Source organism: Aythya ferina (assembly GCF_964211825.1).
Source record: "Aythya ferina genome assembly, chromosome: 1".
Taxonomy (NCBI): Eukaryota; Metazoa; Chordata; class Aves; order Anseriformes; family Anatidae; genus Aythya; species Aythya ferina.
In genome coordinates this window covers 34732045-34748406 of record NC_140296.1, presented here as the reverse complement: position 1 = coordinate 34748406, position 16362 = coordinate 34732045, and the positions used below count along the sequence as shown (strand labels likewise).

The 16362-nt window shown below is 39.8% G+C and overlaps 1 long non-coding RNA gene across 3 annotated transcripts in view; it reads left to right on the top strand.

The window, feature by feature from the left end:
- Positions 1-16020, top strand: part of LOC311439774 — a 138324-nt gene extending 122304 nt beyond the window's left edge. For all 3 annotated transcript variants that reach the window (XR_014694987.1, XR_014694988.1, XR_014694989.1), the window contains 3 exons: positions 8603-8673; positions 14515-14582; positions 15261-16020. This is a non-coding gene — a long non-coding RNA (uncharacterized lncRNA). The remainder of the gene's footprint in view (positions 1-8602; positions 8674-14514; positions 14583-15260) is intronic.
- The last annotated feature ends 342 nt before the right edge of the window (positions 16021-16362 follow it).

Below are 16362 nucleotides of genomic sequence, written 5' to 3'. Positions count from 1 at the left end.
GCCCTGTTGTCCCTTTTTCTTCTACCTGAGATTATTCTCCCCATTAGATCTCCTTACAGAAGTGCTGTTGCTAGTACTCTGTAACAGTCAAAATGACCTGGAACAAAGAAGACCTGCCATTTGCACTGTTTAAAGTAACCCAATTTGTTTTGATTAAAGTGTCTTCAGAATCAGGCACTGAGAGAAGGTGACCTGTAACAGACAAATGGCAATGCTCAAATTCAGGTGAGCTCTGGTGGTAGCCTAGAGCTATAGGCTAGAGCACATATAATGACTGCCCTCTATAATGACTGCTAGCTATAAAGCAAACCTCTTGTGTGATTTCATGGTCCTCAACACTTTTTCTTGCATAATCACCACAGATACCTCTCCACTGATAATTTTTACCACATATTTAATGAAAAAGTCCTTACTTGAACAGTGGCTTGCTGTTTATGGGAGAGCAATACACCATCTGCATAAAACATGTTGTCCACCTTGGAATCCATTTCTGGTTTACATTTGACAAGTTTTGTATCTGTTCTCTATAAAAGCAGGAATATGTTGATATGTGGTATACAACAATGCCCCAGATAGATTTGAATACCTCTGTCATGAACACAGGTACAATTCTTATGTGAGTAGGATCTGATTACCTCATTACTCACTGGAAAAAATACCTGTTACTCATGCAACATGTTTACATGGCATACAGAGTTGGTTATTCACAATAATCTTTTGTATTGCTGCTTAAAAAACTTTTGGCTACTGAGCTCACTTTCCAATACCAAGGGTGCTCTGTCTCCTTTCAGCTGGGAAAGTCAGGAATGGCACAGTTGTCTCAGGTGAAAAAGAAACCATAATTTCCTTTCTGTACAATGAAGAAAAAAAAAAAAAAAAGAAAAAAAAAAAAAAACCTTTTTGTCAAGTTCTTTTTATAATGCTAAGCTGTAATATGTTTCTGGAAGATGTATTTGTGGCGAAGTTTATATCCTCTTACCTGTGGCTTTTTTCATCTTCACCAAACCAAGAATTTAGCTGTCAATCTCATACTGGTATTGTCATCATGATAAGACTTTCTGTATTTACGCAGATTAAAGTATAGTGTATTAGGCAAGCACTAGCATACAGTTTAGTTTTTGCAGAAATTTCCATATAATACTACTAGATTGCTGAGATGTCTGTAATATCAGGTTACAAACACATATATGTCAAAAGAATAAAAACATTCAGCAAAACCTTTCACTTAGAGTGCCATTCAGTTTTAGAAACCATTAATGGCTACTAATTCCTTGAGATCTTTTTAATAATTGTTGAAAATTAGTTCTGAGGTGCAAACAGCAATAAAAAGACCACTGACAGTGAGCAGTTATTTACACAGTGAAATTAGTGCATGTGTTTCCTGTTTAGTCTAAAAATAATTGGTTCATTAACCTTAACTGTATTGTTAACCTGATCACATTGTTAAGGTCAAATGTAAAAGCAGATACTTTGGGGATTGTTATGTTTTTTGATGCAAAGGTACACGCATGTTCACATTTGACACTCCTCAATACATGATTCAATTACACATTCTGCAGAAAGAAGATTTTTGAGGGAGAACATGGGCAGCAAAGCCTAAGGATAGGCAAACCAAAAGCAGTTTTTATTTTGTATATTTGCAATATGAGCACTGATTAAAAGTCAAGTACAAATGTAAAGTTTAACTAGTAAATCCTGTGTGAATACTTTTGTCACTGTGTGATTGGGATAATTTGATCATTTGTGAAGTAGAGTTAAAACTGTTGAGTTAAAATGAAATGGGAAATGAGAAAAACAGTATTTATGATAATAGATATTTAAACAGTATATTTTCTATCTCTCCTCATTGTGTCTGGCCACACAGGCCAACACAGACAGCAGAGTCATTTCCAGCACCCACATAAACACCAGCAGTGCTCCTATAAACCTGAAAAAAGACAGCCTGAGCCTCTTCCATCTCATCAGATTTGAAGTTAACCACTGAAACATACACATACCCTCACTCTACTCATTCACAAAAACACATCAAATATTAGCATGTGCTTTAAGTCTGATACCCATGCTGGACCCTGAGACCTTTAGCTAGTCACCAGCTCAAACCTTCGGTCCAGGCCAGATACGGGTTATTCGTCAGTTAGTCCAGCTTGATGTTCACTAGTGAATCACACCCCGACAAAATTCACACAGAGATCAGACGACAAGGTCACACAGCAAACAGCAAGGAATGGGATTTAATAATAAAATAAGTGATTAGCTGCAAAGTTTCTCCAGAAGAGCATCACTCATTCCTCTTCATCTTCACATGCTTGTAGGTGTCACAGTTTGATCCCTAGCTTTCCTGAGTCACGGCATTTTTCCTAAACATCCTGGAGTACATATACTTACAACCCCCTTAAAACATTCCATGAGATTATACAATCCCATAAACCCCAGGAAATACTCCATTGTAGGTTCGCTCTTTCTTATGAGATCCACAATTGTCTCATTACCTTCCCCTATAGCAGTTCTAAAGTTCTAGAGTTCTAGTTGAGTATCTCAGTAGCCTGTCAATCAGTGGCCTTAGAATCCTAGTCCTTGTTTGTTTTTTTTTTTTATTATTATTTATTTGTTTTTAATAGCTGTTATCCATACACCCTCAGAAGCTAGATATCTAGGTATCCAGGCACCAAGATTGAGCTTGCTCCTGAGTTTATATATATATATATATATATATATATATATATATATAAACTCAGGAGCAGAGAGTTTATATATAATATATAAGAGTTTATATATATATATATATATATATATATCTTATATATAATATATATAAGAGTTTATATATATATATATATATATAAAAACTCAGGAGCAATTATATATATTATTTTATATATATAAATAAAATTATATATATATACTTATTTATTTCTGCAGTCATTATAGATGAACTTGAAGATGAATATTAGGGAATCATATTAGGGAATCTATGAGAATAACACAACAACTGGAAACGATTCTCCAGTTGTATCAGCATAGGCTTGCATCACCTGCTCTGCATTTGAACAGGACAGTATCACACAAATTGGTTAACTACTATGTCCCCCCAAGATATTCACAATGACAGAAAAAGTGTATCTGAAATATGCACATGTCTTCCAGGGAGGTACAAATACAGCTGAAGACTAGGAAACACTACTTTGGAGCAAGGCCAAAATATCAAAACCAAGCAAGCAAGCAAGCAAACAAACGAAAAGAAACAATGAAAGTAACCAAACCAAACCAACACAACAACAACAACAGCAACAAAACCACCAAAACTTACAAACCCGGGAGAGCCTTGGGAGACAGGAAGAGACAGAGCCAGTTTCTTAATGACTTCTCAGTAAGGAGGCCATCTAAGGATTCAGTTTCAGAAGGGCTTGGTGAAGCACATACACTAGAGTGGTACCAGGACAGAAAGTGGTTTTGAGAGGGAGCATCATCTTCCTTTAATATGATAGAAATCTGAGAGGAAAGTAATTCTACCTGTTATACTGAGTTCTAGGCAACCTGCAGGGTAGATGAGTTGAAAGCTGATAGCTGCTACCAGCCAATTCTTCTTCTCGTAACAACTAGTTTGAAAAGCTCTGCACAGGGTTTTTCATTTAAGACTTCAGGACAGCACCTTTTTTTGTAAAGACTGTAGAATAGGACAAGGTGTCATTGGCTTCTCTGAAGAAAAATTTATACCAAATTAGAAGAGAACCAAGTCAGAGTCACTCTAAATTTCTCATCATTGTCACAAATGTGTGTAGTTGAACAATGATTGATGAAATAGTCTCCTCTGAACAGTCCGTGCTAAAATAACTGATCAGACATAGTGCAAATATTGCATCTTATCCCATACATATCTTTCCTAAAATATTTCTGTGCCCTGTTTTACACCTTTTTGGGGGGTGTAGTGGGTCTATGTGGCAAGGTTTCGGTAGCAGGGGGCCATAGGGGTGGTTTCTGTGAGAAGGATCTAGAAGCTGCCCCATGTTTGGTAAGGGCCCCACTGCTGACCAGAGCCAAGCCAATAAGCAATGCTGTTTTGCGCCTCTGTGAGAACATATTTAAGACAGGGAAAAAAAAATGCTGCGCCACACAGCAGCCGGGAGAGTGAGAGGAGTGAGGAGCAGCCTTGCAGGCGCCAAGGTCAGTGAAGAAGGAGGGGGAGAGGTGCTCCAGGCACTGGAGCAGAAGACCCCTGCGGCCTGTGGTGAGGACCATGGTGAAGCAGGATGTCCCCCTGCAGCCCATGGAGTAGCACGGTGGAGCAGGGTTCCATGCTGCAGCCCGTGGAGGAGACCACGGTGGAGCAGGTGGCCCTGCACCGACGGAGGCTGCCGCCTGTGGAAGACCGCTGCCGGAGCAGATTCCGGGCCAGACCTGTAGCCCATGGGGGACTCAGGTTGGAGCAGTTTTCTCCTGAGGGATGGACCCCGTGGTACGGACCCATATATTTAAGGACATGAAACTGTTGGAAAGTGTCCAGAGGAGGGCTACGGATGGACCCCATGGTACGGACCCATATATTTAAGGACATGAAACTGTTGGAAAGTGTCCAGAGGAGGGCTACGAAGATGGTGAAAGGCCTGGAGGGGAAGACGTACGAGGAACGGCTGAGGTCACTGGGCCTGTTCAGCCTGGAGAAGAGGAGGCTGAGGGGAGACCTCATCACAGTCTACAACTTCCTCGTAAGGGGGTGTCGAGAGGCAGGAGACCTTTTCTCCATTAACACCAGTGACAGGACCCGCGGGAACGGGGTTAAGCTGAGGCAGGGGAAATTTAGGCTGGACGTCAGGAGGGGGTTCTTCACAGAGAGGGTGGTTGCACACTGGAACAGGCTCCCCAGGGAAGTGGTCACTGCACCGAGCCTGTCTGAATTTAAGAAGAGATTGGACTGTGCACTTAGGCACACGGTCTGAACTTTTGGGTAGACCTGTGCGGTGTCAAGAGTTGGACTTGATGATCCTTAAGGGTCCCTTCCAACTCAGGATATTCTATGATTCTATGATTCTATGATTCTATATCTGGAGCAGTTCTGGAAGAGCTGCCGCCTGTGGGAAGCCCACGCTGGATCAGTTCATCAAGGACTGCATCCCGTGGGAGGGACCTCACAGCACAGGGAACGAGAGTGACCGAGAAGGAGCAGCAGAGAAGAAGCTCTGTAGACTGACCATAACCCCCATTCCCCCATTCCCCTGAGCCTCTCGGGGGGAGGAGGTGGAAGAGGGTGGATAGGGAGGAAGGTGCTTTTAGTTTCTTTCCTTTGTTTCTCACTTCTCTAGCTTGTTCATGTTGTTAGCTTTCTGAAGGAATTTCTAAACTCTTCTGATCACAACGTCCTTGGAACAGGAGGGATTTTTCCACATTAGTTGGGGGGGGGGGGGGGGGGTGAGGAAATGTCAGGAAAATGTAGAGTTAGGTTCATGAGTATACAATCCCCAGTTATGGATGCTGAAATTGTGAAATTAACTTTCATTATTGAGTTCCAATACCGAGTCTTATGAACCTTCAAAGCCACATGGTGCAGAACAGAAGGCAAATTTGCATCAATTAATTGTTTTATGAAAACCTGATAAAGAAGTACTCTCCTTGAAACACTTAGATTAATGAACCTAAATACAACATGTGCATTTATCTGTGTATATAGCACTATATTAGAGGATATTAATGGCTGCCATCAATCACAAATCTGGTTACAGTTGATATATGAACTACTTTCAATGAGTCTAAATGAAAGAACAGTACAATGCTTCTTTTCTGTAGGAATAAAATAAAAATAACATCTCAGGTAAGGTAGGAAAGAAGAGCTACATTCCAAAGTACCTGTTTGTTGTCTACAAAGCTGCGATTCCTAGCCACAGGTGGTACTCAGCTGTCTGAACTTAGATAGCTGTCTAGAAGCTAACTGACTAAGTTTATGACAATTATATGAATAGTTAGGTCAGTTAAGTCACCGTGAACAAGGAGATTTCAGCAGAGATAACAATGATATAATGAATTATCTTTTTAATGAAAATAATCTGACAATGACATACTGCTGCTACTTTTGTGCCTGTTACTAGGAAAACCTAGGAACTGATGGCCTTTGTCTATTGTATGAGTCATTGTATAAGAAATTTTTGGAAGCTGTCTCCTCCCCAGTACTTCTACTTTTTCCTCATGTATTCCCAGCAAAAATGCTCCATCAAAATGAGATAAAGTGAAGCAGGCACTGCCTAGACACCTTGAAGTAAATTCTACCTCCTCCTCTTTCAGCCAGTCAGTCCTGCAGTATAAGGCTCATAGAATCATAGAATGGTTTGGGTTGGAAGGGACCTTAAAGATCACCTAATTCCAACCCCTCTGCCATGGGCAGAGACAACTCCCACTAGATCAGGTTGCCCACAGTCCTGTCCAACCTGGCCTTAAATGCTTTCAGGGCAATCACAACTTCTCTGGGCAACTCATTCCAGTGCATCACTTCACATAGTGCAGAATTTCTTTCAAATATCTAATCTAAATCTATCCTTTAAACCCTAAATATTTTAAAATCATTACTCTTTGTACTATCATTATCTGATTGAGCAAGAAGTTGATCTCCATCTTTTTTATAAGTTCCCTTTAAGTACTGAAAGGCTGCAATTAGGTGTTCCCTGAGCCTTCTCTCTAGGATGAACAACCCCAACTCCCTCAGCCTGTCTTCATAGAAGAGGTGCTCCAGCCCTGTGATAATCTTTGTGGCCCACCTCTGGACTCTTTCTAATACTTCCATGTCTTTCCTGTGCTGGGAACCTCAAAGATGAATACAGTACTCCAAGTGGGGTGTCATGAGAGCAGAGGGGCAGAATCACTTCCCTTGACCTACTGGCCACACTGCTTTTGATGCAGCCCAGGATACAGAGGGCTTTCTGGGCTGCAAGCACACATTGACAAATCATGTTGAGTTTTTCATCAACCAACAACCCCAGGTTCTTCTCCTCAGGGCTGCTCTCAATGCATTTTCTCTCCAGTCCGTCTATGTGCTTAGGATTGCCCCTACCCAAATGCAGGACTTCGCACTTAGCCTTGTTGAACCTCATGAGGTTTGCACAAGTCTATCTCTCAAGCTGGTCCCTCTTGGATGGCATCCCTTCCCTCCAGTGTGTCGACTATACCACACGGTTTGGTGTCATCAGCAGACTTGCTGAAGGTGCACTGAAACTCACTGTCCATGTCACCAACAAAGATGTTAAATAATGCCAGTCCCAATACTGACCCGTATGGAATACCACTCATTACTGGTCTCCACTTGGACATTGAGCCGTTGACTGTAACTGTTTGACTGCAACCATCCAGCCAATTCATTACGCACAGAGTGGTCCATCCGTTAAGTTTTATGTTTAGATAGTATCAGGAAGCTTTAGGCCATTTTTTTGTTATCTGCACTAACAATAGCTACAACAAAGAGGCCTGCACTTTAAAAAATATTTTGTATGTATATTGCATATATGTGTGTGTGCATATATCTGTCATATTATCATACATATGCCTAAATATATATGTGTATATATGCATACATTCCTATTAAAACAATCATTTTATTCTTTAAATCAAAGCACAAGCAATGCAGTAAATTACATGTACATGATCTGGGCACTACAGAAGGATACTAAATTCTTGACTTCAGCGACTTCTGGCACACTTTTGCCTGTAAGATGAATTTGTTTACACTGTTTACCCCCTCATGGTGTTGTTTATTCTGTTTATTCATAACATAATTCTTTGGGTACCAAGGACTGAATCTTACTTTTACTTTAACTGAATTTTAGAAGTACTAGTTCCTACACCTGTATCTGAGTTAGTCATTCTGACAGAGAAGTACATGTATGAGCAGCTCAGAGGTAGATGTGCACTTAGCAAACACCTACATCTAATCATATGACCTTGATTTCAGGTGGTAATACATGAGCTTCAATTATTTATCAAAACAGATAAACTTGAGCTAACTGCCATGCTAGCAATCTGTCCACAGGTGGAAGTAAACAGCGTGCTGTAATGCATGTACCTCCTTAGATTTTGGAAAACAACACACAACAAACCTGAGAGGCAAGATCAGAAGGGCAGCAAAAAGTTCCCAGTGGTTTATCAATAAACAGACATTTACTTTTTTACGTGAAAGATTATTTGCTGGGATTTCAAAAAGAGTTTGTTAATACTGTATGAATAATAACCCGAATATTTATAAGCAAGTATCAGTGACACAGCTTTTCTTTAATCAGTCTCATGAAATAACTAAATGGGGAATGATATTGCAATAAGTTTGTTCCAGGTCTTTCCATGTAATTAATCATTTTCCAGAAACTGCAATAAAATGCTACTCTGCTAGTCACGCTGTCCAGAAGTCAGTCCAATAATGTGTCACTAGACATCTTTCTATGCTATTCTTCTCTCTTCCATTCAGTGAAACAAATTTTGGTTGGACAGTGAAATGAACTATACCTTTTACATAATTACAGTGGGAATTATTAGTCTTATTTTTCCCCATACCAGATAAATTGGTACATTCCATGAACTGCACAAAATTACCTCCCAGCAAAATATTAGTTTATAACTTTCTTTTTCTGTGCAGATTTAAGAATTGGATTCTGATTGAAGTGATAGCACTCCTATATGATTGTCAACATTTACTCTTTATTCCAGGTAAATTATTTCCTTGGACATTCCTGGATGTTCGTAGATGTATTCTTTTTCAGAAGGCAATTATTCTATATAAAAATGTGTGAGATGTATTTGTGACCTCTCTGTCACTGGCCCCTGATGATAAATTTCTTGAATGAAGTCCGTCAACAGGTTGCAACTGAGGGAGGCTAAACCTTGTGGAAGGAAATCTATCTCACGGTGAACTGTGCTTAGAGCTTGCTTATTACAAGACATGAAAAATAAATGGTTTGAGCATGAAGCACATTTTTTCACCCACAGAATGACCTGGGGCATAATGGACTGCATTCAGAAATCTTCAGTTATTTTGGTCAATCTTTTTTGTATTTGCTTTCATTTTCTGCCAAAATATAGTCCTAATTTTTCAGGCATTAACTTCTACTTTTAGTCAGAAAATAACATTTAGAAACACAGTGTTTTTCACACCTTCTAGCTTAAGCCCTAGCACTTGTGTCACATCTTTGTTCACAACAGAGAGTAAGATTTAATATACCAGGAAAACAACTTAATGTACTGGCAAAACATCACTTTGTGGTTCAGTGTAATATGCATAGGGTTTAGCCTCACAGGATTCAGTGAGTAAAACAGTAACAGGGATTATTACTTACAGAGAATAAAATTAATGGCTAAGTACAGGAACTATTGGAATTGAACTACTTTGTCTCTGCATAGTCCAAAATGAATTGCAGAAGAAAAAGAAAGGGGGACAGCATAGTTTTTTTAACATCCTCCAAATTCCCCATCATAAATACCAGCTTGGGAAAAAACCAGTATGAGTGGTAAATTGTCTCTATCTAATCAGATCACTAACTTGAGTTCATACTTCACAACAAACATTAAAATGTAAAATAGTTTTCTCATATAGCAATTAAAAGCAAACAAAACAACAAGAGGAACAAAATACAATTACTGTATTTCAGGAACTGTTGACACTTTTGTGGGTGGAGAGATCTTGTCAAATAAGAGAGCTAGGCAACCAACAACAATACAACATTTAACAAAAGTGCAATATTCTGCACCTGAGAAGGGGCAACTCTGGATATCACAGAATCACAGAATCACAGAATTTCTAGGTTGGAAGAGACCTCAAGATCATTGAGTCCAACCTCTGACCTAACACTAACAAGTCCTCCACTAAACCATATCCCTAAGCTCTACATCTAAATGTCTTTTAAAGACCTCCAGGGATGGAGACTCAACCACTTCCCTGGGCAGCCTATTCCAATGCCTAAAAACCCTTTCAGTAAAGAAGTTCTTCCTAACATCCAACCTAAAACTTCCTGGCAGAACTTTAGCCCATTCCCCCTCGTCCTGTCACCAGGCACATGGGAGAACAGACTAACCCCCACCTCGCTACAGCCTCCTTTAAGGTACCTCTAGAGAGCAATAAGGTCGCCCCTGAGCAAACCCAGCTCCCTCAGCTGCTCCTCATAAGACTTGTTCTCCAGACCCCTCACCAGCTTTGTTGCCCTTCTCTGGACTCACTCAAGAACCTCCGTGTCCTTCTTGTAGCAAGGGGCCCAAAACTGAACACAGTACTCGAGGTGCAGCATCACTAGAGCCAAGTACAGGGGGACAATCACTTCCCTAGACCTGCTGGCCACACTGCTTCTTAAACAAGCCAGGATGCCGTTGGCCTTCTTGGCCACCTGAGCACACTGCTGGATCATATTCAGTCCACTATCCACCAATACTCCCAGGTCCTTCTCTGCCAAGCAGCTCTCCAACCACTCATCTCCCAACCTGTAGCTCTGCTTGGGGTTATTGCATCCCAGGTACAGGACCCAGCACTTGGCCTTGTTGAACTTCATGCAGTTGACCTCTGCCCATTGGTGCAGCCTATTCAGATCCTCCTGCAGAACCTTCCTGCCCTCGAGCAGATCTGCACATGCACCTAACTTGGTGTCATCTGCAAACTTAGTGAGGGTGCACTCGATGCCCTCATCCAGATCATCGATAAAGATATTAAAGAGGACTGGCCCCAGCACCGAGCCCTGGGGAATGCCACTAGTGACCGGCCTCCAACTGGATTTGACTCCATTCACCATGACTCTTTGGGCCTGGCTATCCAGCCAGTTTTTAACCCAACAAAGCATATGCCAGTCCAAGCCAAGAGCAGCCAGTTTCTTGAGGAGAATGCTGTGGGAAATGGTGTCAAAAGCCTTGCTGAAGTCAAGGTAGACCACATCCACAGCCTTTCCCTCATCCACCCAGCGCATCACTTTGTCATAGAAGGAGATCAGGTTCGTGAAGCAGGACCTGCCTTTCATAAACCCGTGCTGACTGGGCCTGATCGCCTGCTTGCCCTGCAAGTGCTGCATGATGACACTCAAGATGATCTGCTCCATGAGCTTCCCTGGCACTGAGGTCAAACTGACAGGCCTATAGTTTCCCAGGTCTGCCCTCCGGCCCTTCTTGTAGATGGGTGTCATATATGTACAGATGTAGGGAATGAGAGGCTAGAGAGCAGACCCTTAGAAAGGAATCGGGGGGTTTTAGTCGCCAGGAATTTGACCATGAGTCAACAGTGTGCCCTGGCAGCCAGGAGGGCCAACTGTATCCTGGGGAGGATCAGGCACAGCATTGCCAGTCGGTCAAGGGAAGTGATGGTCCCACTCTCCTCTGTGCTCGTACAGCCTCACCTTGAGTACCTGTGGTTTTGGGTGCTACAATACAAGAAGGACATAAAACTATTAGAGAGTGTCCAGAGGAGGGCTACAAAGATGGTGAAGGGTCTATAGGGCAAGATATATGAGGAGTGGCTGAAGTCCCTTGGTTTGTTCATCCCCAAGCAGAGCAGGCTGAGGGGAGGCCTCATGGCGGCCTGCAGCTCCCTCACGAGGGGAGCAGAGGGGCAGGTGCTGAACTCTGCTCCTTGGAGACAACAACAGGACCTAAGGGAACCGTATGGAGCTGAGATCGGGGGGAGGGTCAGGCTGGGGGTTAGGAAAAGGTTCTGCTCCCAGAGGGTGGTCTGGCAGTGAGACAGGCTCCCCAGGGAAGTGGTCACACTACTGAGCCTGCTGGAGTTCAAGAAGCATTTAGACAATGCTCTCAGACACATGGTCTGATTTTTGTGTGGTCTTGTGTGAAGCTAGAGGTTGGACTCAATGAATCTCATGGGTCTCTTCTGACTCAGGGTATTCTATGATTCTGTGATTCCATGTAAGACTGAAATACCACCCATTTCAGATCAGAATCATTATCATGAAAAAGGAAAAAAAATAAAATAAAAGGTAGCAAAACATTCCACACTTATTCAGAACAGTAATTTCAGGCATTCAATTTCAAACACCTTTTTCCACTTATTAGAAATTCATTAACCATTCAATACATTACTGATTGCAATAAAATGTGATATAAATCCTACAGTAACACTAAAGCACATTTCATTAGTGTGAACATGTGTGCGTGTCCCTGTGTGTTTGCACTCACAGAATCCCCTAAAACATGAATTTACGTCTGTAATTTAACATTTTGAGCTAAATTGCCTCTGATGTCCTTAGGAGTCTTGTCATTTAACACTTCTCAAGTGATAGCCTACTTCTTTCAATTCTAAAGATGTTTCCAACGTTATAATTTTCTTTTAAAATTGATCTGAGTCCCTTCTGGGAATAAATATATGTGATTCTTTGTTTGATTTGAAAATACTGTGTTCATCTGATCAAACACTACAGTAAGAATTTTAATGAAAACTGACATTAAAATGCATAAGGCTTTTTTTTGAACCAAATTTTAGTCTTTATCTGATACTTTATCCAAAATGCAGAGTATAAAAATTAGTTACAGAAATAGTCAACTAGTAAATAAAAATTGTACTGTGATATTAATGAACATAATTTCCAAGTTAAAATGTAAAATGTTTAATGAATTTTCTATGAGCTGTTCCTGTTGGAAAATGTATTTATGAAGGTGATCAAGGGAAGATCAGCTTGGATAAATTGCTGATAACAAATTGCTTGCTCATTGTTACTATTTAGAATTGGCAGTAACAACTCTTATCTTGGTGGTATCGGCGTCTGTCCCCACCAGAACTTGATAAACCAGAACTTGATAAAGCTCAATAAAATCTTTCTGAGTCATATATTTCTCTTGTGAAAGTGTTGATGGTATGCATGAAGTCTGACACCACAACATGCTGAAACAGTAGGTACTATCCCCAGCAGGATGCATATTGTGCCCTCATAGTAGCTGTCAGAGGGGATCTCCCCATTTGCCAGCCTGCAAGCATTCTGTTTGCTTTGGTTCATGACAAATGGGCTTAGAGGAGCTGGGAACTTGAATGGTATCAGTGTGCAGTGTATATATGTATGTCTGTGTGTATGCCCATTTCAGAATACAAATCTTAGAATATAAGATTGCTATCCACTCACTATATCCATCCTGCTGTGCAAATGCATTTTTGATTACATGTCACTGAGTGGTGTAGTTCTGTTCTTGCAGCCACCCCCACTGAAAATCCCTTGCGGCAAGCAGTGTGCAAGACTACTGTCCTTTTTTTTTTCTGTCTTCTAACCTATGGCATCTAAATGTACTTGTCTTGTTAGCATTATTTTAAAAATGAATAACCAATACATTTCTTGCTTAGTACAATATTGTTCTCCTAGACCTCCACTGAGTTATTTGCCTACATATCACACACATAAACACAGGCATAGAGAGAAAAATCTACTCCAAAATTTTCTGTTGAAATCCCCGCTAGCTAAAATAATCACTAGAATTGCCACTGGTAATATGAATAAATAGCTTTGATAATTCCTTCATACTTAATAACATGAAATTGAAGACATCTCTTTTACACCCAATTCTTTCACCTTCTTAACTTCCTTGCTTCGAGCCTCTGGTGATACTTTTAAAACTCATAATTTTATTACTGTTCTACACATCAAGTAAGATACTTCACTAAGGTTTGTGTTTACCAAAGTTTTACAAAAAGTTATAGAAACGATTTAACACTAAGTTCAGTTTGTTGCTCACTTGAAAGCACTTACTTGTTGTGTCACAACAATAAAAACTATAAGTTAATGTTCCCCTAAGATAATATTTTTCATCCAACAAATGTCATTTTTTTCCAATAAATTATTAAGATGAGTTTACATTAAGACTTTATCTAAGTTCTAGTGGATAAAATCACATTTTGATTAAGCTTGAGTGAGTGTTTCTGTAAAAGTGTGGGCTTTTTTCCTCATTGTTTGTTAGCTTCAATAATTTGATTTTGCTTAAAATTCTGCATGAGAATTTTGATTACTAGTTGTCCTGTAGTGTGGATTTGATCTTCATCACCATCTCCTCAGTAACTATTACAGGTCAGCTAAATAATATCAGTGTGCCCGATACACCGAAGAGGGTGGCTGTTACCTTAAGATGCATGGCTATTAAAGGAATATTAAAAGAGGAGTACGTAACTGAATCAAAGGTCCACCTGTCATGGTATCCTATTTCTGGCACTGACCAAGAGAAAATTTCTGTGTAAGAATACAATTATAGGGGCAACAGCCAAGTGACTGAAGTGATGCAAATAACTTTTATATATATATATATTTTTTTTTCTAATTCCTTGTTAAAATAAATAAAAAAATAATGAAGACTTGATGTTCTTTTTTTTTTTTTTTTCTGAATAAATCGTATGTATTTACACACTCACATAGCAAACATAGCAATCATACACAAATACATGGAGGTTGTATTATTTTTATTTAGCTTTTAGTCAAACCTTTAGCTTTAAATTTCAGCTAAATCTCAGCTTTCGTTCATGCAAAAATAGCCATTTTTAATGCTAGGAAATATTTTACTTTTATTCCCCATATTTTCTCTCTTTTTCAGAAAGAAATGCAAAAATGTTACACTTTCAGATGTCTGCTCTTAACTGTAATTCTTCACAGAAACTACTTGTGAGTATAAAGTATTTGGTAATAGCCTGACATCCTATGAAAATATTATAGCTCTGTCAAAATAATTTTTTTGTTGAAACTCACTTTCTCTTCCTTCACATTATGCAGCATCTAGAATGCACACATGCAGTTTGTCATCAAAATGCAACAGCACTCACTTGTTTAGCAAAGCTGGCAACAGAGAAAATATTATGCCAGTTCTTTAAAGCCAAAAGTCCTTCCCTTTCCACTTACACATGCAGTTCAAGTTGCAGTCACATAATTGGGTCTCAGATACCTGAGAAATTGCTTCTCTCTCTCTCTCTCGAATCCCCATACCCAAGTTAAAAACTACTATTAAAGGTCACACTTTCATTCCCCAATTGCTTTTCTCTCAGAAAGCTTCACTGTGGTACCCTAGTAATTTGCTTCCTTTTATCTGTTGATTTTCAAGTGTGTTAAGTCCAAGTTAGAGAGTAGAGAGCTAACCTCTTTCCCAGGTTTTTCTTCTGTGTGAGTTTCGTCTGACTTAAAGTGGTTTAAAAATGCACTCCAATATATCATATTTAGCTTAATGTTTTATAATGACCAATTATACAGTTATTGTACAGTTATTATTATTGTACAGTTATTGCTATTTTCCACTGTCTGTCCATGCAAGAGGACTCTCTTTTTAACTCTCTTGTTTATTGTTTACAGCATCAAAACAAACAAACAAGAACAAAATAAAAACAAGCAAACAAAAAACAGAGAAGCTGAAGAAATTTGTCTTCTTGGGTTCCTCTGTGGAACTCAGATGGAACTCTGCTCTTTTCAGCAGGATGTGACTGACAACTAAGTTGCACAGCAGATGCACAGACAGACAGCTTAATCTTATGCCTGATGTAAACTAAGTCTACATGCCATCTTGAAGGAATTCTTTCTCTTCCATAGTTTTTGCCATCAGTAGTTATATTCATTTCATGTGTGTGTTTGTATTGCTCATGTGGTGAAAATACTTTCTTTTGAAACATCAGCTCACCAAAACTAGTTTTTTGTTTTGGATGGTTTGGTTTGGTTTTTATTTTCCCAGAAGTAAGAAAACTTTTATACTACTTGAGCAAAATATGTACATTTTAGGGAAACTGGGCATTTAACATTCTGAAAATCAGGTGCTTCCACTGCTGCTGACTTCTGTTGCACTTTACCACGATCTGTGTCATTCTTAGTTTAAAGCTCTCCTCATCTCATTGGCTAGCCTTTTGCAAAGATGATCTTGGCTCCACTTTGTCAGGCAGATCTTCTCGCCACCTTCCAGTGCTCAATCCTTAAAGTGGGTCCTATGGTTGTTAACACCAAATTCCTTTCAACATCAACAGCTGCAAAACCAGATGTTATTCTGCAGGTGCTGAAATGTATGAATTTGGTGTGACAAAATAATTGTATGAATTTGGTGTGACAGAGCTCAAAATCTGCCAGAGTTCTGATGTAGTTCTGTTTATATTTTCTCCAATCCAGTGAAAGGATGATTTTTAAACTTAGTTTTAGTTCTGTTTTAGTAGACTAAAATGTAATGTCTACTATGTTTTCTATACATATTCTAGTCTAGCAGACTAGAATATGGAAGTCTGAATAAAGAAAGCCTATGGTTATGCTTGCAGTAGTAAAATAAACACTGCCAGAGAGATCTCCTGGGCACCAGAACTTCATTGCCTGTGCTGTTAAATTGTTAAAATGGTTTCTAGCATGCTTTTAACCTGGGAGAATAAGTAGATATCCTCACAGCTTTAGTGAGGTTTGGGATTTAGTACAAGCCAGACTC